At 41.1% G+C, this 23560-nt stretch overlaps 1 protein-coding gene and 1 pseudogene across 3 annotated transcripts in view; one reads left to right on the plus strand and one right to left on the minus strand.

The window, feature by feature from the left end:
* Positions 1-23560, plus strand: part of FAT3 (FAT atypical cadherin 3) — a 663604-nt gene that overhangs the window by 256554 nt on the left and 383490 nt on the right. The window lies entirely within an intron of this gene.
* Positions 8947-9406, minus strand: LOC308524585 (ubiquitin-conjugating enzyme E2 D3-like; annotated as a pseudogene). The gene is made up of 2 exons: positions 9265-9406; positions 8947-9202 (listed from the first exon to the last, which is right to left on the minus strand). The product of its transcript is annotated as a ubiquitin-conjugating enzyme E2 D3-like (transcript).

A 23560-nucleotide genomic window follows, 5' to 3' on the forward strand; every position in this document is an offset into this window, starting at 1 on the left:
TTTAGTGTTCTGAAATCTAAAAGAACAAATTTTGCTTCCACCGGCACTGTGTTATTTATGCTTCCTACCTTTTCCAACCTTGACCACCCCATTTCTGATGGCAGTCCAATAACGGTGCCTCCACAGCTTAATTTTGAGTATGATTTTCTATCAGCGCTGATAGATTTGACCTGCCTGATAGATCCACACTCTCTAGTTTAGTTTTCCTGTGAAAACCAAAAAGCATTCGGGAGATTGGCAAGAGTCAAGGTTATTTTCCAAGCAGTGGAACAGATTTTTCTTTGTTACAAACTACCTGACCCTTTTAAACTCCCACGTTGTTTCCAGCTAAGCTAATCACTCAAGTCAGTGCATGGTTCTGGGTATCTAACATGTGCAAAATGCAGTGTTTTGAGTCCTCAGTGCAACTGGATTTTCGATGTAAAAGCTGGAGTACTGACACCCTTTCAGATTCTGAAGCTGATCTCCAATGTGACTGGCATGGCCTTCTGACTGCCTTCCAACCCCAGTTTGCTTCCCTTTATCCACTGGCCAGAGGAGTCTTTTTGTTCAACTGGCCAAAGGGGTCATTGTAAAGTTCTTCTACACCATTGCCAATGCCACTGCGGGTAAGCCTTTCCGAAGATGCTAGATGATGTTTAGCTCCTTAGCTGAGCATTTGAGGCCTCATCATCTAAGCTCTCCCACTTTCCTTCCCAGTTCCCACACTCCACAGGCCAAATTGTGGTTCTTAGAAGGCCGCTTGTTCTTCCACTCACCTTTGACTTCTAGGTTGTTCTTATGCATTTTTAGAATTTTCTTATCCTTCATTTGCTTGGCAAACCTGACTTTCCTTTAAGACTTAGCGTACACGTAAATTCCTGCGGAAAATCTTCCCTGAGTTTCTCAGTCTCTCCCGGGGGCCCCTGAGTCCCTGTGCATATCGATATCTGCACACGTTGGCCCTCACTGCGGCTCTTAGTGTGTGTATCTAGCTCCCTAATTAGGCTTATAAGCTTCTTACAGCCAGACTATGTTCTTCACGTTTATATACTTAATTGGCACAGTGCTAGCGCAGGTACTCAGTAAATGTTTGTGAACTTAATTGGAATTAGAAATAATCTCTGTTTGTATGGGAGAATGAGGACCACATGTAGCCCTCCCCCCACATGAGGCGGGGGTGAGAGGGAGGATGAATATGAATGTCAGCCACTGTCTTGTTATATTTGCACTCCGTCTGTCTATCTTTTGCATTTAATTTTTTCCTTACAGTTTTGAAATTGAAATTATATCCATTTATTTATAGGATTGGAACACCTGCCAATTTAACGTCACCTGCAAATTTAGTAAGCACATCTTTGATTATTTCGTCTTTGGTATCAATACAGAGATAAATAAATGGCATTTTAGGACTAATCCCTGTGAAAAACATGGTGACGCTCTCCAAGGGTTTCTGAGACATTTGCTGTCTTCAGGTTTGCATTGATGTTTAATATTAATTTCTAAAGCTGGGGTCCCAGTAATCATGAGTGTTATGTCTCATAACGGAAATAAGCGGACTTGGGTCAGCAAGTCCCCTCACAGAGAAAACACCATGGGAACATAGGGACTTGCAAGAAACTCGGAATGCTTCCTTCCCCCCCCCCCCCCCCCCCCACCGATAAAACAAAATGCCATTCCTGCCGTCCTGGTCCGGAATGATTGGAGTTCTTCATGGGCCTTATGTGTAGACATACTACTCACTAAATGGCCTCCTCCCTCCCATGGGAATGTTGGGGTCCACTGTTATGTAAGCCTGTGGTCAGGACAATCTGCTGCCAGCGTGCTCGTGGCGCTGGTAATCACAGACATTGCATGGATGTCTTGTCGTTAGATAAAGTGAAATCGACATGGAGAATGGAACTTTGAATGGTCAAAAGATAAATGAGCAGCCTTGTTTTTTCTTCAGGATGAGAGTTCTTCCTGACTGTCCCAATGGTCTCTCATGAACCTTGTAGGAGGCTCGCTCCTGTGCTTGTTCCCAACACAAGTTCCCATTTTGCGTAATGGGGATCTCCTAGGCCTGCTAACAGGCTATACTAACTTCTTTGCTAGTGACGAGTGGTTGTGCCAATGAAACGTTTCTCTATTGCAAATTTATTACCAGGAGGAGATATAGAAAAGGAGATATACAAATATGTTCCCCCAAAATAGCATGAAGAGTAGATTAACTCCTATAAAACCTTGAGCCACTACAGCCATTTGAATTATGGGCTTGGGAATGATAGGGTTGGCACAGAATCTACCTCCATTGGTAAGAATTCATGTATTGAATGTGTTCTATGTGTTGGGAATAAGAGGGATGGATCCGATAGATGTCATCGCTGCCCTCCAGTTCTTAAGGTGCAGTGTGGCAGGGGAAGGAGGCCTGAGACAATGAACCAGAGGGTGATGACGGTCGCAGTGAGAAGGGGAGACTCTGGGATCCCACAACAGGATGACAATTATAAACTAGGAGCCTTCAGAGACAGAAATCAAAGCAAAGCCTGAGGTTTGAGTATGAGTTACCAAGGGAAGAGATAGTGTTTCTTTCCATTAAATGGTGCCAAGGTAAAGACTGATACCACATTACTCCTAGGCTGGTGACAAGAGGGAGTTAAAAAGCTGGAAGGTGGGGAAAAGACTGGAGATGCCAGAGCATGTGTTTTGCTATCTTTATAGTCTGTCATCCCTCACTGATTCTACTTACTGTCTACTCTATTTATAAAATACAAGCAGTGATGTTATCGTGATGAACTGCATGGGGAAGGCCAAAGGGGAACATTGCCTTTCCTTGGTGTTTACTGGTTTTAGGTGATTCCATTCTCCATATCCTACTTGATGTGGATGGGTGTTTTTATCACCGTGGGTCTTGATTAAAGGTTATTTTTGTTCATGTATGTCTCCCATTTTCATGACAAGGTTGTGGAATGTGGAGATTGTGTCTCCTGTAGTTTTGGTGATACCACTCTTCCGTAGTTCTCCTGTCTCTTCAGAGATTCTGTGATTCTCTGCATTTTTTTTTATTATGCTGTTTTTAGTGACTGTTTTGAAGTCATTTTGCTCATCCACTGGCAGAGAACGCCACAGACCAGTAGCACTGTGCTGGCTCTTTTGTTCAGGCTGTCGATGTTTTGTCCTTGGGTCACTGATGAAGAAAAGACATGGACATACCCTAGGATGTTGCTCTACACTGTTGTTATTCATTGTGGGGAGTCTAGGGTCAGGGGGAAGGTGAACAGTTCAGAAAGGACCTACATATACATGTGAAAAGCTGGTTATATGCCTATTCCCCCATCCCCGCCCCTCAAAAACACAAATCTTACAATTCTCACTCTTACGGGTGTAAGTTTTCGGTCCTAACTTTACAAAATGCTAACATTATTTGTTGATCGGTGGAAGGCAAAACAAAGAAACGAACCAAACATCCCTTAGCAGAACAAAATGTAGGGGAATAGTCCAAAATTTTAAAAGAGTAGAATCATCATAGTCAAATATAAATTTATTTTTAGGGAGTCACCTCCATACAAATCTTAATGAAAAGGCTTTATTGAGAGGAGCAGGTCATGAAATCAAGTGAGAAGGAAAAAACTAAAGACCAAAGGTTACTATAGAGCAAAGGAGAAAAGGTTAAGTGGTTTATGAGATAACCCAAGCAAGAGATTGATTCCCTTTCACAGTTCACATGCCTAATGGAAACACCGGTCCTACCAGCAATGAGTTAGTGTGAGTGTGTATGTAAGTGTTTGTGAGCATACATGCGAATTGGACAGGGTTTCAGAATGGGGTGAGTGTGCAGTAAAGAGGTGTCTATAAAACACTGAAAAGAGGACACATGTCAAGAGGGTAGCTTTTAACTCAAGCATGTCAAACTCAAAGGCTAACATGGGCCAAATAAACAAGGTTTAAGATTATGTGGCCACAAAAAACAAAACCTTCAATTTTCAGAGAAATGTAGGTTTATTTCAATAAAGACATGCTGAATACAAAGGGCTGAAATAAGTGAGTAGTTGTTAACATAAAATAATAGAGCATTTTAATAAAAATTAGTATTTTTCTTGACCATTAACTTACCAGACACTGAATAACTGCACAAATTAGTAAGCGCAATGCAAATAAACCTATTTTTCTTGTTCTCTGAAAGCGAAACATTTCCCGTTGCGCACACCAAACAAGTTAGTACGAGACTAATGACGTGGCAATCGGCTGCTAAAATATTCGCTGCTAGTATTAGTGGAGAGAAATGGTGCGCCTGCAGGTAAGACACATAAGGGAAATGAATGCAACACGATTAGAGTAATCAGTCATTAGCCAACGTTGTAATTTGTTATTAATAATGATGTATAACAGGATATTGTAAAAATTAAGGTACAAAATTTTTATTATAACGTTTCTTATATACCGTTATATTGGCTGGGCCGCAAAAATATTCATTGTGGGCCACAAGTTTGACATGCTTGCTTTACCTTGTTTTGGCTTTGGCTGGACCACCATCTTTTTGTTGAAATCCCCTGACAAGGTCAGCTGAAATCAAGCTGACCAGTTGGAAATGTTCAATTGATGATATCTCTCATTTGTGTAATCCAGTTTTAACACTATTCATAGAAGCCATCTAATAAGTGTCTTTGGGTCATAAAAAAATTACATCTAGGTCAAGTTTGCTTCTGTCCTCCATAGGCTACGGTCTTACTGTGGAGGTACAAAGAGGGTTTGGAATTTTATGGGACTTTTCAGCAGAGCAGCACACACACCACACAGTCTGTACATATATGCATGCAGAAATGCACAAAACCAGAAAATAGCATGAGATGCTGAAGAAAGTGGAGAGCAAATGATTTAGCAGTTCACATGTATGTAGTGGGAGGGAGGGTGGGGGAGAAGGAGGGAGGGAGGGAGGGAGGGAGAGAGAGAGAGAGAGAGAGAGAGAGAGAGAGAGAGAGAGAGAAGGGGGTGGGTGGGTTGCCTCCTATACATATCCCTACTGGGGATTAAACCTGCAACCTGGGAATGTGTGCTGACCAGGAATTGAACTGGCAACCCTCCAGTGCATGGGATATCACTCAACCTACTGAGCCACACTGGCCAGGGCAGCATAAAAGACATTTATATGCACTAACTCTATCAAAGCACAGTAAGTAGTGAGCCCTGGGAGAATGTAAAGCTAACAACTGCCCTAATGGAGCCCATAAGCTTTAAATAATAGGACACCTGAAGAGCTTGGCATGGTGGGAAACACAGGTGGCAAAAGGAAGCAAGATGACATTTACTAAAATGATCCAGGTATGAGTACACTGCATTGGAGGATCAGGTTGAAGAAAGTGATTCAAAAGGGCTAAAAATGAATTAAATGTGTTCTAGAAAATTGTAGGAAATTGCTCGTATCAAGTATATTTTGCTGTGACTTTCTCCTCTACTTGTTTATTTCTTCTGCTACCTTGACCACCATGTGAGGCCTAGTTTTGGGTAACCAGTTATTTAATTCTGTTCAGACTACCAGCAGGCAAAGGTGGTAATATAAAATGTAAATGGTGTGCTTTAATTGCATTGAAAATTCCTCCATATGCCACCTTTTTGGTTTCTGAATACCTGATGGTGAAAGTTCATTGATGAACTTTATTAGTGAATCCAGGGGGACCATAATTGCTCTTTCATTTATTATTTTCAAATGAGACTGATGTCTTTATTTAAAATACTTTCCCACAGAAGAGAGTGGGGTTGTGTGTGGTAACCTGAGACTATTTGTTCTTTATATCAGATGACAATGTAGATTTCACTATTTGGGGGTTTCTGATGTGAAGTGTATTTTTGTCCACAGCCCCATGCTTACGTAGGTTGCAAATGCAGCATTCTAAAAATACAAACTGTCAGGCTCCTAGTTTAGGGAACTGAATTAATAGATACAAAAGGAGGTATGTAACCTAATCCCCCAAATTGAGTGTGCCTCTTCCCTCTTCTGGGTAATTCTTGTACCTATCCTTTTGTAAAGCCTTGTTCTTATAGACATGTCTATACTTCAAATGTTCTCCTGTGGTGTTCTTTCCCTAACCTTGTTTATTATCTCACTGAATATCAGCATCTCTCTCACCCTTTATATCTACATCTCCTCTAGTACTTAATGTGTGTGAGAGTACTTAGTATTTGTCTTATGTTCAGGCTTGGCTGTGAGCTTCCTAAAGGTAGAAAATGTGTTATTCATCTTTGGAGCTCGTACACTTAACACAGCTGGTGTCTGACCCCAGAGCAGATGCCCACTCAATGTACAGGGTTAAACTTGTTCAAGGTTATGGAATTTTTCTATGTCTCTGTTAGAACATGAGATCAGATAGACAGCTCAGGGTATGCAAGGCATAACCAGCCTTGACCTTGGGTACCTTACAACAGCATGCTCTGGGATGTCTGTCAAAATGGCAGCATGGCTTGGGTCTGTGAAACAATGGGCTCCTTAGAAGTCAGTAATACTGTCCATGGTAATAGCCTTCAGCATAGAAGTCAGAAGGCCTTGTACATCTATGAGTAAGCCAGCAAGGCGCATTACATTTCTAAAGTGTCCTTGGGGAAAATTACTGTGTAGGAAAGTTATTTAAGGTAGCTAGCAATAGGCTATGTGAGGCCAGGCAAACATTTTCAAAACAAAATGTTTTCCTAGTCCTAGAAAATACTAATTTCAGTATTCAAGATGCATATTTCACAGAAAACCTCTTGATGTGGTGGCTGCATTCATCACCATAACTCTCTGGCTTCATCTAGTTTTGATTCTAAAAACATCATTTCCCAGTCACCCAGAACAGACATACTGGATTCTTATTTTTTTCTCCGTATCTTTTTAAAAAATTGCTTCCCCGTTCCAGTCAAGATTCTGGCATGTGTAAATGTAATACTCCCTTCCTCCGACAGCCACATTAAAATTACAACTAAATTACAGAACAGCCGTCATTCAGAACCACCCGCAGTGTAGCTGAACAGAAATCTGTAACTAAAGTTATACAGAAGAAGCCACGATGAGACTGATAGGAGGCTCAGCGATGTGGAATGGACTGGTGCCTCACATACCTACATGGGGAGGTGAGAAATTGAGAGGGATATCTAAGCTCTGGAGGTCCCCCTTGAGCAGTCAGGGGTCCAACCCCCACCCCAACCCCCAGCCTAGGGTTCCATTGCCAGGAACAAAAGTCCCATAAATTGTGGCTGGGAAAACCAGCAAGAACTGTAGCTGAGTGAGAGGGAGGGCTATTGGAGCCCCAGCCATTCCTCTTAAAAGACCCACCCAGGAACTCACTTGTTCTCAGCTGGGGGCCTTTCTTGGGCACCTCCAAGCCAAGCACAAGTAGCAGCTACCTGCAGATCGCTCTTACCTCATACTGGGTGGCCCTGGGCAAGGCTCAGGTTGTGCCTTGACCTGCATCTCTCTGATGATTAGTGACATTGAGCGCCTTTTCATATGTCTATTAGCCATTTGGGATTATCCTCTTTGGAAAAGGGTCTGTTCAGGTCCTTGCCCCATTTTTTAATTGGATTGTTTGTTTTCCTGGTGTTGAATTTTATAAGCTCTTTATAAATTTTGAATATTAACCCCTTATCAGATGTATCACTGGCAAATATGTTCTCCCATTCAGTGAATTGTCTTTTCATTTTGTTGATGTTTTCCTTTGCTGTGCAAGCTCTTTTTAGTTTGATGTATTCCCATTCGTTTATTTTTTTTCTTTTGTTTCCCTTGCCCAATGAGATATATCAGAAAAAAATATTGCTATAAGAAATCTCTGAGATTGCACTGCCTGTGTTTTCTTCTAGGATTTTTATGGTAGTGTGTCTAACATTTAAGTTTTTAATACATTTTGAGTTTATTCTTGTGTGCGGTGAAAGAAGGCGTTCTAGTTTCTTTCTTTTTTTGCATGTATCTGTCCAATTTTCCCAAAACCGTTTATTGAATAGTTCGTCTTTACCACATTGTATGTTTTGCCTCCTTTGTCAAATATGAATCAATGATAAAGGCTTGGGTTTATTTCTGGGCTCTTTATTCTGTTCCAATGATCTATATGTCTGTTTATATGCTAGTACCATGAAGATTTGATTAATATGACCTCCTGTGAAACATGCCATTGGTGTCTTGATAGGAATTGCATTGAATCTGTAGATTGCTTTGAGCAGTGTGGACATTTTAATGATGTTAATTCTTCCTATCCATGAACACGGTATACACTTGCCCTTATTAGTATCTTCTCCAATAAAATACCTAGAAATAAATTTAACCAAGGATGTGACACACCTGTACTCAGAAACTGTTATAAAACACAGGAACTAGTGTTTTTTAGACTTTTCTGGTTGTCTAAATTCCTTTTTTATTGTAAAAGAATGATGAAAATTTACCTCTTGCTGTGTGGGGGATTTCTATGTCTGTTCTGATAGAACCCAGCTCTGGGACAGCAAAAGAAAGGATTGAACTTTATGATCTACTAGCTGAGATCAAAACTTCTCACTCTGCAAGACAGATACCACAGCAATTGTATGGCTTGAACAAAGGAGGCAGCGTGGAGGAGGGTAGAGAGGGCTCTCCTCACAAGTGAATAGGGAGGCAAAAGTCATAATAATTTTCCCCTTTTAATTGTGTGGAGTGCTTAGAACTTTTAAGTATGCTTGTATAGATATTATTGTAACCAAAACGCAGGTTCAGCTGACTGCCACAAGAAAAGCCAAACTCATGAGACAAGTTCTGATGCAAAGTGAAAGAACTTTATTTAGGTGCCCCGACCTGGGAGAATAGTGGCCTCCTCTCTCAGAGACCATCCTGCTTCCTGCTTATGCCCAGGGTTCTTATAGGAATAAGGAAGGGGTGGTGGTTCTTTTTGTTTTCTTTTTATGTTTTTTTGGTTTGTTTTTTTTTAAGAAAATTAAAAAAGGAACAGTAAAGTTTATTCCAGCTATAATGCAGGTTATTCTGACTTTAAGGTAGCATCACATGGCATACTTCTGAGTCCGTTCCCGAGATAGTCTGTTGTACTTTCTTCTGTCTGTTTTATAGATCCATGCAATCGCTGACACTAGGGGGGAGGGGTGTGAGGGTCACCTGGGTTTGGATCACATAGCTGTGAACAAATGAATAAAAGAACTTTAGAAATAGTTAATGCAGGAGACCACTGTGATCTTAGAATATCAAGACAAATGCTGCCATTACTGTTAATATTTGGATGATAAATTCTTGTAAATTCAACTTTAGGTGGTTTGAAGGGGAGTAGTCTGTAGGGAAATGAACTGTCCAAAAGAATACAGCACCTTGATATGGGCTGTCAATGGGTCCCATAATTGTGGCTTGGCAATGAAACATCATCCCCAGCTGGACCTGCAGAACATTATGCTGGAGTGGAGGGTCACAGGCCAAGTCATGAAGCTCCTTATTAATCCCTCTCAGTGCCATCGTCTGTGCTTTGTGCCTGGCTCCCCACTATCTCGGTGTGTGCTCAAATGTCTGGCCAAAACTCTTGATTACCCCGGTAGCAGGGAAGGCTTGTCTCTTCCTCTCACCCCGGCTCTGCCAGACACAGGCACTGAGGGGCCGGAGCCTCCCTGGAGCTGAGCTGCGGGCCTCGGCCTCCACCCCACGCGGAAGCTGGGTGCCTCCCCGGCCCTATGGGGCTCATGCACATGACACAGGCACAAGATGTCTGCTCTGGTGGAACTAGGGGGTGGTTTTTTATTCCATTATATTGCTAGCATTTGGCATGCACTCGGTTTCTGTCCATTCATCTTTCTAGCTTTTTGGCCCGCTCGGTGTAAGAACCTGCTTACATCTGGTCAATGAAGGAGACACCCTGGTGCTTGCCCCCTGACTGTCTAGGGCAGTGGTTCTCAACCTTCCTAATGCCGCGACCGTTTAATCCAGTTCCTCATGTTGTGGTGACTCCCCCAACCATAAAATTATTTTTGTTGCTACTTCATAACTGTAATTTTGCTACTGTTATGAATCGTAATGTAAATATCTGATATGCAGGATGTATTTTCATTGTTACAAATTGAACATAATTAAAGCATAGTGATTAATCACTAAAACAATATGTAATTATATATGTGTTTTCCGATGGTCTTAGGTGACCCCTGTGAAAGGGTCATTTGACCCCCAAAGGGGTCGCGACCCACAGGTTGAGAACCACTGGTCTAGGGTATCAGAGTCACTGCGGAGGGCGTGGGCTGCAAGACCTGTCAGGAAGTCTGGAGATGCTGCAGCCCTCAGCCTGCATTCCACATTGGACATGGCGCAGGCACATCTGGGAAAGCCGGTTGGAGTCTGCGGAGCACCCCCGGATTCTGGGGTGCCTGAGTCCTCTGCTCATCCCTGACTCTGCCCGCTGCTCTAAAGTGGCCCCCCAGCTGCTGCTCACCCTGCCAGCTGTCTGAGTTCCAATTGACTGTCTATGGTAACATGATCACATTCTATTCATTTATTTCTCCCACAAACATTTGTTAAGCATTTATTTTGTGTCAGGCATTCAGGAGATGTGCTTCAAACAAAGAGTTTCAACCTGCTGGGAAGTAGAAACTCGGGCTGCTCTGAAAGCACATAAAGAGAATGCCTTACTCCCTGTTGTTCATGCAAGAAGGACTGTGGAACCATCTATTGAAAGGCCCGTGTGTCTGGGATATGAGGGAGATGGGTTGACAGTGTGTGACAGGTAGCCTGTGGACGGCCTTTTAGTACTTTTGAGTGATTGGGAAACTTGTCCACATTTGTTGATGATTTTAGCCTCTCAAACAACCTCCTGAGATTAATAGAAAAGATATTACAATTACCACCTTATCAATGACTGACATGCAGCTAAGATGTTCAGCGTCTTGCTCAAGGTCAAGGCATACTTCAAAGTTTTAGAATTCTCCCACTTTCATCACATTCATTTATTCACTCACTTGTTGAACAATACGTATGAGCATTTACTAGTGTAAGGCCTAAAATCAAGGCTCGGTATTATGTGCTACCCTAACATCTGGTAAAATCAGGAAGGCCTTGAATGGCCTAACTGCAAGTTTTCCTCCCCACTCTGGTCCTGCAGATAAGATCCCTTGGTCAGATGCCACCCCCACCCCCTTATCAATGGGACCAGGCACAGTTCCCGCTTATCCCTGCCAGCCCGCAGAATTATTCAAACAAAGCAATCACATAATCCAATGAGAGCCAGGGGTCACTGTTCCCCTTTAGTACCACAAAGCCTGCCACCCACTGCCTCTAGTTGTTCACTTTTTCCCCAAGTACAGCCCCCTTGTGACCCTGCATGACATGCATTACCCGCCTTTCCTGCATTGTGAGTGCCTGTGACTAATAAACTGCTCTTTCTCTCATCTGTCCAGTGTTGAGTGTCCTGTGTTCTGCCATTCCCATGACCCTGTGTTGGGAACCCTTCTCTCAACATAAGGTAGACAGGGGGCCATTAAAACAGTACCAGAAATGCACATTTCAAATGGAGTAAATTCAAGGAGTTGATATGTTTTGGAGATGACTGTCTCTGTCTACCCTGAGTTATGGGGCAAACTGATGGTAGAACTTTTTCTCTAGAATTAAGGAAAGCATTTTCATCAAAGGGCTCTCAATGCTCAAACCGCAATGGTGAGTATTTTGGGGAAATGCAACCCAGGGGTGAAAGGCAAGAGGAATGACTAACTTTATGTTCTGCTTTCCTGGTAAGTGCCCATGAAACAGCTGTTCTAGTTTCTGCTAAGATTACCTGCAAAAGGTACCTAATCCTCCACATGTTCCCCTTCAGTAACTTTATATGATACATGAGAATTTTCCTGGGAGATCAGAAAAGCTCCAGTCATATAAATGGAAGCAATGCTTATTTTACTGTGACTATAAGAGAAGTAAATACTGAGTTATAGCACAAGGGGAGTCGACCAGTGGCCAATTTTGACTTGAATAAAATATGTTCATTGGATGCTGCCTAACCAAAACATATGAATAAATAAGTCATGTAAAGTGAAATTATGACTTTATGCAAGAAGCAGTAAGAGGAGATATTAGGAGAATTCCTGGCAAACGTTTGTTGTGTGAATGAAGCTTTAAAAAGCGACTAAACCACTCTGTCAGGTTCCTGTTATTCATGTTTATAAGTGACAAGAGTCCAGTGGTTCTCAACCTTCTGGTCCTTTAAATACAGTTCTTCATGTTGTGACCCAACCATAAAATTATTTTCGTTGCTACTTCATAACTGTTATGAATCGTAATGTAAATATCTGATATGCAGGATGGTCTTAGGCGACCCCTGTGAAAGGGTCATTCCACTGCCAAAGAGGTCGCGACCCACAGGTTGAGAACCGCTGGACAAGACATTGTTGCAAATTTAGGAGTTAGAATGCTTCACTTATAAGAAACAGACTGTTGCCGAAACCGGTTTGGCTCAGTGGATAGAGCGTCGGCCTGCGGACTGAAAGGTCCCAGGTTCGATTCCGGTCAAGGGCATGTACCTTGGTTGCGGGCACATCCCCAGTAGGAGATGTGCAGGAGGCGGCTGATCGATGTTTCTCTCTCATTGATGTTTCTAACTCTCTATCTCTCTCCCTTCCTCTCTGTAAAAAGTCAATAAAATATATATTTAAAAAAAAAAAAAAAAAAGAAACAGACTGTTGATCAGGAAGGAAGACTTGGACTGTCAATGTAATCATAGCTTCATTTCAGCATTTGTTGAGTTGTGAGTATGCATTGCAAGGACAATACTAAATTATTCTAATCAGTTAAGCTGGAATCCTACTGTTTCCACTCCTTGCTCATCTAAATAAAAGTATCTGGGCAAAGATATTTAATTTTTTATGTATACTTTGAAGTATTATTTTTGTGTGGAATATTTATCTCTTCATATTATATATTAGGATCCTAGTGATGTTTTTAGCCTTGCATTATCGATTCCTAAATCTAATTCCAAAGTACTTTTTGAAGAAAAAAATAAAGCAATTAGAGCATAAGCTCTGAGGTTATACGAAACTAACACATTCAAGGAAATAGTGTATTACCTATTACAGTGTATTTGTGCATTAATCCAGTTTATTTTGTTTAGAAATGCTTTGAAGAGTTTCTAATTGAAGGTAGATTTGGATTCGTTGGTATTATTCAAGGAAAATTATAATGTTTTATTTGTTCTAATAATTTCTCAGAAGCAAATTAACTAATGAAATGAAGAAAGGGTCAACACCTACAATATAAGAGCTTTGTGCTTGCAGCTCTGTCCCTTCAGTTACTGCACCTTTTATTTCTCTCCATTGTGAGATTGCAGAGCAGAGAGATTTAAATTGCTGATGATGAAGTGGAGAAACACCAGTTACCAGTGGACACCAGGTAGCAAATGGGCTATTGAGAATAAGGCTATTAAGAAAAGACTCAGCCATCTTAATACCTGCTACTTGGAAATAATAGTAACATTATTACAAAATGGATACATATTTGTTAAAACACACAAACATGCAAAATATAATTTAAAAAATTAATCTGAACTTAAGCCCGGGTCTCTCTGATTCTATAGGCCATTGATGTCCTCTTGCCACCATCGCCATGCCTACATCTCCATTGGAGTTTTTCCACCCAAGCACATTCTCTCTTCTCAGCTTGAATTTCTACTCCAGATTTCTCTCCCCTTTGCTGTCCTGGGAGCCAAGTATAAACCCCCAACCTCTCCTTTGACCCTGAGATCTGGAGACAGACCTAAACTTCCAGTCCCGCCCTTGTTGTGCCGGGAGCCTTCCTCAAGCCTGTGTTGGCCTCCCTTGCTTAGGCTACATCCCTGGTAGATGTGGAAGCCTACCTAAGCCTGAGAGCGGGAGGGGAAAGTTCCCTCTAGGTTTTCTGGATTTATAATGCCTTTGCTGTCAGCCAACAGATTCCAGCTGACCAGCAGTCTCGGAGTCAGTCACAAAGAGCAGCTGTCCTCATAAATCGGGGGTTGGTGGGGGAATGGAAAGAAAAATGACTGCATGTCCAAAATGGAAAATCATCATGTCATCATGCTCTTTGGTGCTTTGAATCATACTGGCACAACCAAGTATTGGGAGCAGCCAAATAAATGAACTGGATGATGTTGGCATGTCATTTGGTAAAACTCATATTGCAAAAATAACCACCATCTCATGCTGATGCTTAGACAAGTATGTGAACTACAGTGTACAGACTGTACAGTATTTGAATGACCTCTGGGTACTGTGTGGGAGGAGTACATTTGTCTGGAAATTGTGTGTCCATCGTAACTCAACTCTTTTCTAAATCTTATCCTCGTTTCCCCTTCAAACACTTCTTTTTCTACTTTTTATTTTCTTGTGTTATTTCTAAACAAAGTTGTTTTCTAACATTTGTTTATGTGGCTCGCTGTCTTTTAGGCTTTGAGATCTGTGTGGGTGTGGATCCTCTCTCTTTTATCTTTCATTCTCACCATATTTTCCTCTACCTTTTTTTGCTTCCTTTCTCCCATCCAAGTTTATTAGCAACCTCTTCTCTGCCAGGCACTACGAGACACATCATATCCCTAGAGGTACATGAGTGTGTGAAAGATGCATACTATTTTCTTACAAGGTTCATTATCTAATAGAAAGTGCTGGCAAACCTAGACTCTCGCATAGTATCTGACACAGAGAAGATACTCAATAAATGCATTTATTACATTTATTTGTTAAATTCTTACAGATATGGAAACTGATTCTCAGGGTTATTGACTGACTTGTCTGCTCATTCATTCAGCTCAAGTTGTGAATGCCTGCTGCCTTGATGCCATTCCAATCTTGTTTGCCCAGTTAATGTACCGTATTTTCCCAAAGTTAAGAAATCAATATTTTAAACATTTTGCTGGTTTTCCTCTTAAGGCCTTCTTTTTTTTTGACATCTTAAGGAGTTGTTCTTCCTGTTTTCTCCACTATCTGATGATACATTCAGTGGGAGGAGGTCCAAATCGTCTCCCTGCAGCTCTTTTGCATAGCTGATTACATTCAGTTTGAATTTTGCAGAGTAAGACAATCACTTAGCATATTTATCTTTTTCTTTTTTGACATCTTTATGGGCTCAGAACTCTCCGGTTCCTATTTCATCTGTGCACTCTGTCCACCTCCACCTCCAATTAGGGCATCGGCTGATGTCAGTAACAATAAGGCTCATGATTGGAGGAAGCCTGTTTGACAAGGTAGGGGCAGCTACACACCCACTCAGCTCCCTCCTTGGCTGTCTTCCATGCATAAGACAACCCTTGATGTTCAGTCTAATAATTTTAGAAAAAAAATAGCCTCTTATACACGGGAAAATATGGTAGTTATTTTTATTGTAATATACTAAGATGAGGGTGATTTGTCAGGGCTCATAATCAGTGTTAATTTTCTAAGAATTGGCATATGAGAAGGGAAGGTGGTCAAGGGTTATACTTCCTTTACTTTTTCAAGGTGATCATTTGCATGAATTTTCTAAAATATCACTTATTGTTCCAAAGTGTGTTTTTGGCATAGAGCCCCCCCAATTGACCCTATGTCTATGCTATGTAAGGTATAAAAATAAATTCTTGTTGCCTTGGCCGGGTGGCTCAGTTGGTTGGGGTGTTGTCCTGTGAACCAAAAGATTGCAGGTTTGATCCCCCATTGGGGCATGTTCAGGAGGCAACCAATTGATGTTTCACTCACATCGATGTTTCTCTCTCTCTTATCTCCCTCTCCCCCTATCTCTAAAAAGCAATTAGGAAAAAAAAATCCTTGGGTGAAGATTAAAAATAAATTAATAAAATAAATTATTAACTCACAGGTTCTGTTGTGCTATTTTCCCCCTTAGTAGTTTTATTTTTGTTTTGTATTTTATTTAATTTTTTTATGCCAGAACTATTACCATAATATATATTGTCAAGTTGGGAAAATTTTACCCGTGTGTAGAATTTTCACTAGTGTTTGACTAATATAAGAAAAAGAGAGCCCTGGCCAGGTAGCTCACTTGGTTGCGGGAAGCATTGTTTTGATATGCCCTGTTGAGGCACGTATAGGAGTAGGAGTCAACCAGTGATTGCATGGGTGAGTGGAGCAACAGATTGATATCTTTCTCTCTCTCTCCCTCTCTCTCTCTCTCTCTTTCCCTCTTTCCCTTCCTCCCCCCCCTTCCGCCTCTTACTCTCTAAAATCAATAAATATATAAAAAGAGAAAAAAAAAACTTTGGGAGATGCTGCTTAAAGAATGTTGTTAATAAGGTGTCTGTTTTCATTGGGTGGGTAGGTATAGGAATAGCATGCAACTCAATGAAATATACCTGGAAAATGAGAAAATGAAAATTAGTTTAGAGCAATGGCATATCTCCTTCATTAGACCTCCTTAGAGAAGGAAAAAGAAAGATTTAAAATGTTGGATGATGGAAGCTGATAACAAAGCATCAGTTGTATCTTATGTAAATTATTGGACTACAGAAAAACCCTAATAATTTCATCTGAAACCCACAGCATATTATATGTAAGTTAAATTAGAAGGACTGAGTCATTCTTGCTATTCTCCACAGAGCAGTAACTATAAATTTCACCCTATATGTTCACTTCTACATTGCATCTTTAATAACCGTCATTAATAATATTCTGAAATCAGGCACCCAGTTGCTAGACTGTAAGTGTAGCTTATCTATATATGAACAGGATTTATTTGTTCATAAAGAAGTTAATTGGACAAGTAATTTTTGAAAAATGCCTTTGAAAATATGATTGTGGTAAAATGTGTTCATGTATATATTTATACAACCAAACTTTACAGAGTATACCATTTTGGAAAACAAGATTAACAGGGTAAAGAATAGAGGAAGAACTAAGTTTACAAGTAGGCTCCTCTGTGGGGGTAGGGGAGGGGGAAACAGGTCATTTTAAATGTCAATTGACTTCAAAGAAAATAATAATTCAAATTTGAAAAGCTTCCATATATCATGGTAATACAATGAAAACATGACATTTTAACTCCTTGGAATTCTAGTGTTGGGTTATAACCCTACTGTCCACGACTTACTGTCTGGAAACTGTGATTTATCATAGGTATTAAATAAACATTGAAGACTGGAGAAATTCATCCACCCTCCACTCATCTACTCATTGACTGATTTCTTTTGGGAGGCAAAAAGGAGAGTGGAGTGTCCAAAGTTTCCGGAGAAAGGTCCAGAAAAGTGATCTCCAAAATCATTCTTCTGTAGAGACAGAAAAGGACCAGGCTAAAGCTGTGTTTAGACAATCGAAATAATTGGACCACATATTGATAGACTGGCTTATTTTAATTATCTTAAATGAAGGCACCAAATCCAATAGATTGCAGAGGAATGAAAGGGCCTAAGCACCAAATTAGCGTCTGGACAGCTAATTTTCTATGGCCCTGTATATATTATGTGAATCAAAGCATTTGTCTCTGCCCCCCCACCCCCCCAACACACACACACATACACACACAAATGTGTTTGTACTAAACAACCACACATCCCGTGGGAGTTCTCGTCAGCTGCTGGAGTAACCAAAAAGGCATGGAAACAGTCCTCAATCACAAAGAATAAAATACCAGCTTTTAGTACTCTTAGGAATTGTACTGTTTAAAAATAACCATTAATGATTTGATGAAAGGACTTCTGACTGGTTAACTGGCTAATTGCAACTTTATCAAATCTCTGTTCCTAGATTAATACTACTCATGAATAGTTAATTCTGAAAATATTCTGTGTGCAGGGAATAGAAAAGGGTTGAGCCCACATTTCATACAGTGTAGCTGCCCTGAAACAAAGGGGTTTTGGGCGGGCACTATATGCTGTAAGTAGGAGATAGGGGAAAGATAGCAATACTTTCCATGAATTCCTCTAAGGACTCATATGGGAAATAGAGGAGAGCCTGCCTTTTTTTTTTGGTAGACTCATCTTTGTTTTGCTTTAATTTGCTCTCAGAATAAAACACTCCAGAATTGTCCTTTGGGGGGCTGTTACCATGGATTGGTTAGTTACTTTATTGACTGTGTATTAACATTCTCGGAACTGCATGTTCTGCCTGTTTCTTCACTAAATTATACTTCCCAATGTAGGCAGATGGTGGTGCCTGTTTTGGAGGGACACGTTGTGTGTGTGTGTGTGTGTGTGTGTGTTTTCACACGTGCTATTTGTTTGGACATTGTCCATCTCTTATTTCAGTGGTCAGTAGTGGGAGGTCAATTGCAACGTACAGGGACATGATTATAGGATTTTATTTCATTTATTCTCTATTTTATAAGCATTGAGCACTTACTTTGCTCTAGATAATGTAATCAAGTGCAATTAAAACAATTCCTAGCATTTCTATCTTTCCTGTTTGATCTACCCAAATAACACGACCCAGAACTCCACAACCAATAGCTGTAAGTTTGGTATTCTCCAGATGTTTCCTCGTGTCTTCCTCTCTTGTATCCTCATCTCTTCTCTAAGTCTTTGTTTTACCTTTGCAAGGATAAAAGTGCATACAAGTGACTTTTCTAAACAAAACAGCTTACAAAGAGGAACTCTCATGTTTACCTTTATGGCACAGAGAACTAGAGGAGGGTTTGACATTAGTTGTCTATGATTTCTACCAAGAACTTGCCCTAGTGTCCAACTCCCTTCAGACCCCTACTGGCAGACACTCTCTTAAGTGAAAAGCTTTCCCCAAAATTGGGAAGGTAATTATGATTAAAGAAGAGAGGGGGGACCCCAAAGAACAGGGGAGAGAGAAGGTTGGGGTATAAAAGAGTCATCTCCACTTTGCAGAAGTAGCTTCTCCTCCCCCTTATCCAGGACAATAAGACATGGCTCCTGCCTCTAAAAAGGATTCAGTCTAGTAAGGGAAAGAAAAATCAGCCCACAGTCACAGCATTGTGTGGTAAGTGCTAAAGGCAAGCTCTCCATAGAACGGGCTCCCCACAGGGTCATTGTTTAGCTACTTCCTTGAGTGTGTTGGTATAACTTTCTGTAATCTGTTTCATATTATTTCTTTCAAAGGAGGTAAGTATAGGAACTGGGTCCCTGGAGGATATACAAAGCATTCAGGAGGTCTACACAGAAGACATTTTTTCTAGCAAACAGAGGGGAGCTGGTGGTGGCTTACTTTCAGTTACACAGGAGTTTTAAAAAATCAAACCAAAACAAACCTCATCCTCTGTGTGTTGCTATTCATATTATAGGTAGCAGAGAAAAAATACGCCTTTCTCAAAAGTAAGATTTTTCATCTATAATATATCTGAAATCTAAGAGGAACATTACATCTTACACGTTCTAATTTCATTTTACAGAAGAAACTGAAACCCACATATGTTAGCAACAGTAGCCTATATTTGTTGAGCGTAGGTCTTTGTTTCAGACCCAGATATAGTTTACATTGATGATCATTTAAATCTCACAACAACCCTAAACTCTAAGGAACAGATTCCGTGGGAAGGCCATCATATAGATAAAGAAGCTGAAGCCACACAAGGTTAAGGAACTTGCCCAAGTTCACATAATGTAGAAGGTGGTAGAGACTTGAACCTAGATATTAATGGCTCCAAAGCCCATGCTCAGGACCACAGTGCTAAACTATGTAATCCAACAGAGTTACTACAATCTTTATGTCTTTTGACCTAGAAGGCAAGGTTCAAAGAATTTGCCTTCGAAATGTCTCTCTATTGTCTGGGCTAGTGGTTCTTAAACTTCTCTGTATTGTTTTAATTTTAGTACATGTGCTGTGAGCACTAATAGTTCTTAAACTTGAGCATGCATCACTGTTATCTAGAAAACTTGCTAAAACCAAGAGCATGGGGTCTGGGGTGGACAAATATTAAGGTGGCCTTCTACAATCCCTACCTCTTGATGTTTGTTCCTGTCTTGGTATAATCCCCTCTTTTTGTGCGAGGAATTTATAACTTGCTTCTCACCAGTAGACTATAGAAAAGGTGATGGCTATCACTTTCATGATTATGGTGTTGTAACTGGACAACCAAGAGTTCTGGGCTGCAGGTCACTACTTCCCCAATTAAGCAGAGACAGGGTTGAATCTTATATGAGTGTTTATTGCAATAATGCTGGCATTATGGGAGAAAAGCAGGTCATCCACAAAAATCTGCACCCCACCCCACCGTGAGCCTGCTGCTTATATTGGGTAGAAGGAAAAATATTACATGGGAAAGTAGGAATTGCAGGCATGGGAAAGTGGGCACTCATAATCATTACAGGTTATAAATCATGTGGGCTGGGGAGGGGGCGTGTCACAGAGAGCAGGTGCTCCCGGGTGCCCAGGGACCAGATTACAGGTAATAGGGGCTGGAGGTTGTAAAGAGCAGGTGCCTCCTGGACTAATTGTTTTGGCCACAAGGTTGTAAATCTTTCCATAATGATAGGCAGTTCTCTGAAGGAGGATGGACTGCATTCTCATGTTAGCTCCAGTGTCCCAGGGTGTATAACTCCCAGGGAGTTTAGGATGTCCTCTCTCTAATCAAAACAGAGCCATCATGGTTAACAGAGCATGATTAATATTTCTTATAATTGTAGCTGGTCCCCAATATTCTATTTCTACCCCTAACAATATGTTTTATAAAGACTCTTTTGCTTACAGATTTGCTGTAGAGACAATGCTGGCTTGATGATGACTGTAGCCATCTGAGCAAGCTCACGTGGCAAGGAACTGCTGGCAGCCTCCAGGGCCCAAGAGTAGCCTCCCCCAGATGATAGCTAACAAGAACCTGGTGCCTTCAGTTCCACAATCACAAGTAAATTAAGGCTGCCAACTATTGGAATAATCTTGGGAGCAGATAATCCCCAGTCAAGCTTCCAGATGAGAACACAGCCTGGGTGACATTGTGATTGCAAGCTCCTGTGAACCTGAGCAGAGGACCCACCTAAGTCGTGCTCAGACTCCTGTCCCATGGGAACTAGGAAATAATAAATATGAGCTATTCTAAGCTACTAAGTTTGTGGTACCTTTTTCATACCAGTAGATAATTAATACAAGAGTTTCTGATTCAATGGATCTGGGGGTGGGTCCCAAGAATTTGAATTTATCAGAATGTCTCTGGGGATAGTAATACTCCTGGTCCAGAGACCTCACTTTGAGAATCACTGGCCTAGAACCTAGACAATTGCATTATATCCTCCTTGTTCTCTTCGTACACTCTCTTTCCTCTCTCTTCCATTTCTCACACTGCAGCCAGAGAACTTCTTGAGATGCAAATCATATTACTGTTTCCTGAAAACCTTGCAGCACCTTCCCGAAGGTGCACGCTCTGCTGCTGCAGCCCGGCTCCCTTGCTGTCTCGCCCTCCTCCCTTCTGACACAGGTCCTTCTTTCCATTCCCCAGTTCCCTCCTCTGCCTAGACCCATCCTGTCCACCCAGATTAACTTCTGATCTCTCTTTGGATGAACCTGTACTCACCTTCTAGCATAAATAGCAACCTCCTTAGCAAAGCCTTCCCTGACCTTTGCCTGGAGGAGGAGTCCTTTTTGAATATTAGCTATCATCTGGGGGAGGCTACTCTCGGGATGAACTATATGGGCTTATGAAACTCATCTGTCTGTGTTCAAATCTCAGTTCCACCATTTTATTAGCTATGGAAACTTGCGTCTCCCTTTCCTCAATACTAAAGTGATATGCTTAGTTACTTCATCATATTAGGAAAATTAACATCTCCCACATTAAAATGGGATTGATTGGCTGATGGTACTGGGTTATTTTACTAAGAGAGAAAAATCAGATGAGTTAAATGCATGGAAACCTGCCTGGCACTTGGTTTCCTCTCAATAAATGGTGATGGTTCCTGCTTTCTGTGTTGTTATTACTGTTGTGATCTCCCATAGACACATGTTCCCTTATTTCAGTGCTTTGTAATTCTGTATTTTTGAATGTCCATCTCCCCTTCGAGATTATAAGCACCATGAGAGTAGGACCCATGGCCAATCTTGCGTCCGTTCTGAGCTCCTGTGCTTGGAGCAGTACCTGGCACAGCATGGACAGTCAAAGATCCAGTGCATATTTGATGAATGAATGAAAGGTAACACAACCCCAGTCCAGGAGGCCTATTCCCTGAACAATATGTTTTCTTTCCAGTTGGCAGTTTCCTCTATATTTCAGTTCCTAGTTGTACCAGTCCCTGAGTTCTACCCTTCATCCACTGGGTTATGATGAGTCTGTTAGGTTGTCCTTGATCTTGGGTTCCAGTGGACTCCGTACTATCACCTACAATTTGGTTTTGCCATGGAATATGGAGGAGATGTACTCTTTAATAATTGTACCTGAGCCCTGGCTGGGTGGCTCAGTTTGTTGTGCACATTGTCCCAAACACCAAAAAAGTTGCAGGTTTGATCCCCTGTCAGGGATCATGGTGCATACCTAGGTTGCAGGTTTGATCCCCAGTTGGGGCACTTATGGAAGGTAGTTGATTGATGTTTCTTTCTCACAGTGGTCAATCTCTCTCTCTCTCTCTCTCTCTCTCTCTCTCTCTTCCTCAAATCAATAAAAACATATCCTCAGGTAAAGATTAAAAAGCAACAACACAATAGCCCAGCTAGTGTTGCTCAGTGGTTGAGTACCAACCTATGAACCAAGATGTCACAGTTCGATTCCCAGTTGGGGCACATGCCCAGGTTGTGGGTTTGATCCCCAGTAGGGGGCAGGCAGGAGGCCGTCTATCAATGATTTTCTCTCATCATTGATGTTTCTATCTCTCCTTCTCCCTTCCTCTCTGAAATCAATAAAATAAAAACACACAATAATTGTACTTGGGTCAAAGTCTTGAACGTTTTTGCTTCCTAAGATTGTCCTTCTCACTTCAATGTTATTTCAAAGTTGTACATCTACCAGATGCTAATAGCACATCATTGCTCTAAACCAAACTATGTTGGCTTCTCTCTGAGAACAAGTCCAGAACTCAGCTGCTTTTCTTCAGGGCTGGTCAGAGTGCTCCACAAGAGATGATGACACAGCTCTCTTTGTACTGTGCTGGAGGGTGGCTCAGTTTCATTCTTGATTGCTGAAAGAAATGCATTCTGTAGATTTTTTTTTTTTTACTTTATCCTGAGAGCTGGCTTAGAAAACTACAGTCTGCAAGATTCCCTGGAGATGTTCTCCTCTCTACCCTAATTTAGTGACCTTTCTTCTGAAACTTCTTTTGAATGTCTGGGTTTAATTAAGAGTTTTTGCATGCAATTATGGAAGTTACCCATCTGCCCCCTTTGTTATTCCTTCATCTGATTTGGGTTGAACATGTTTTTTTGATAATTATAATTGCTTTGGACAATTATACAATATTAGCTCTTTCTTATGTCTGCAAATCCTTAATGCTGACTGATATGCAACTAATGATGATAGCCATTGACATAATCAGTTCTAATGATCTTTACTGTCTACCTAGTTTCACATATAGGATATAATTAAAATTTTTGGAAGGTTGGACAGAATGGCTCTTTGTTCTATGTTTAAAGTATTACTGCAATGTTCACTGGAAACAAGTACATTATTGCAAAATGGATTTGTGTCTCTACTTTCCAACTCTGGAAATGTGGGGAGATTCTCTAGTTCTCTTTGGCTGTGTCCTCACTTTTCCACTAATACTGTCTTGAGCAATCAAGATCATAAAAAGATATCATATGGCCCTGC

This window comes from Myotis nattereri (assembly GCF_964212035.1).
Source record: "Myotis nattereri genome assembly, chromosome: 9".
NCBI lineage: Eukaryota > Metazoa > Chordata > Mammalia > Chiroptera > Vespertilionidae > Myotis > Myotis nattereri.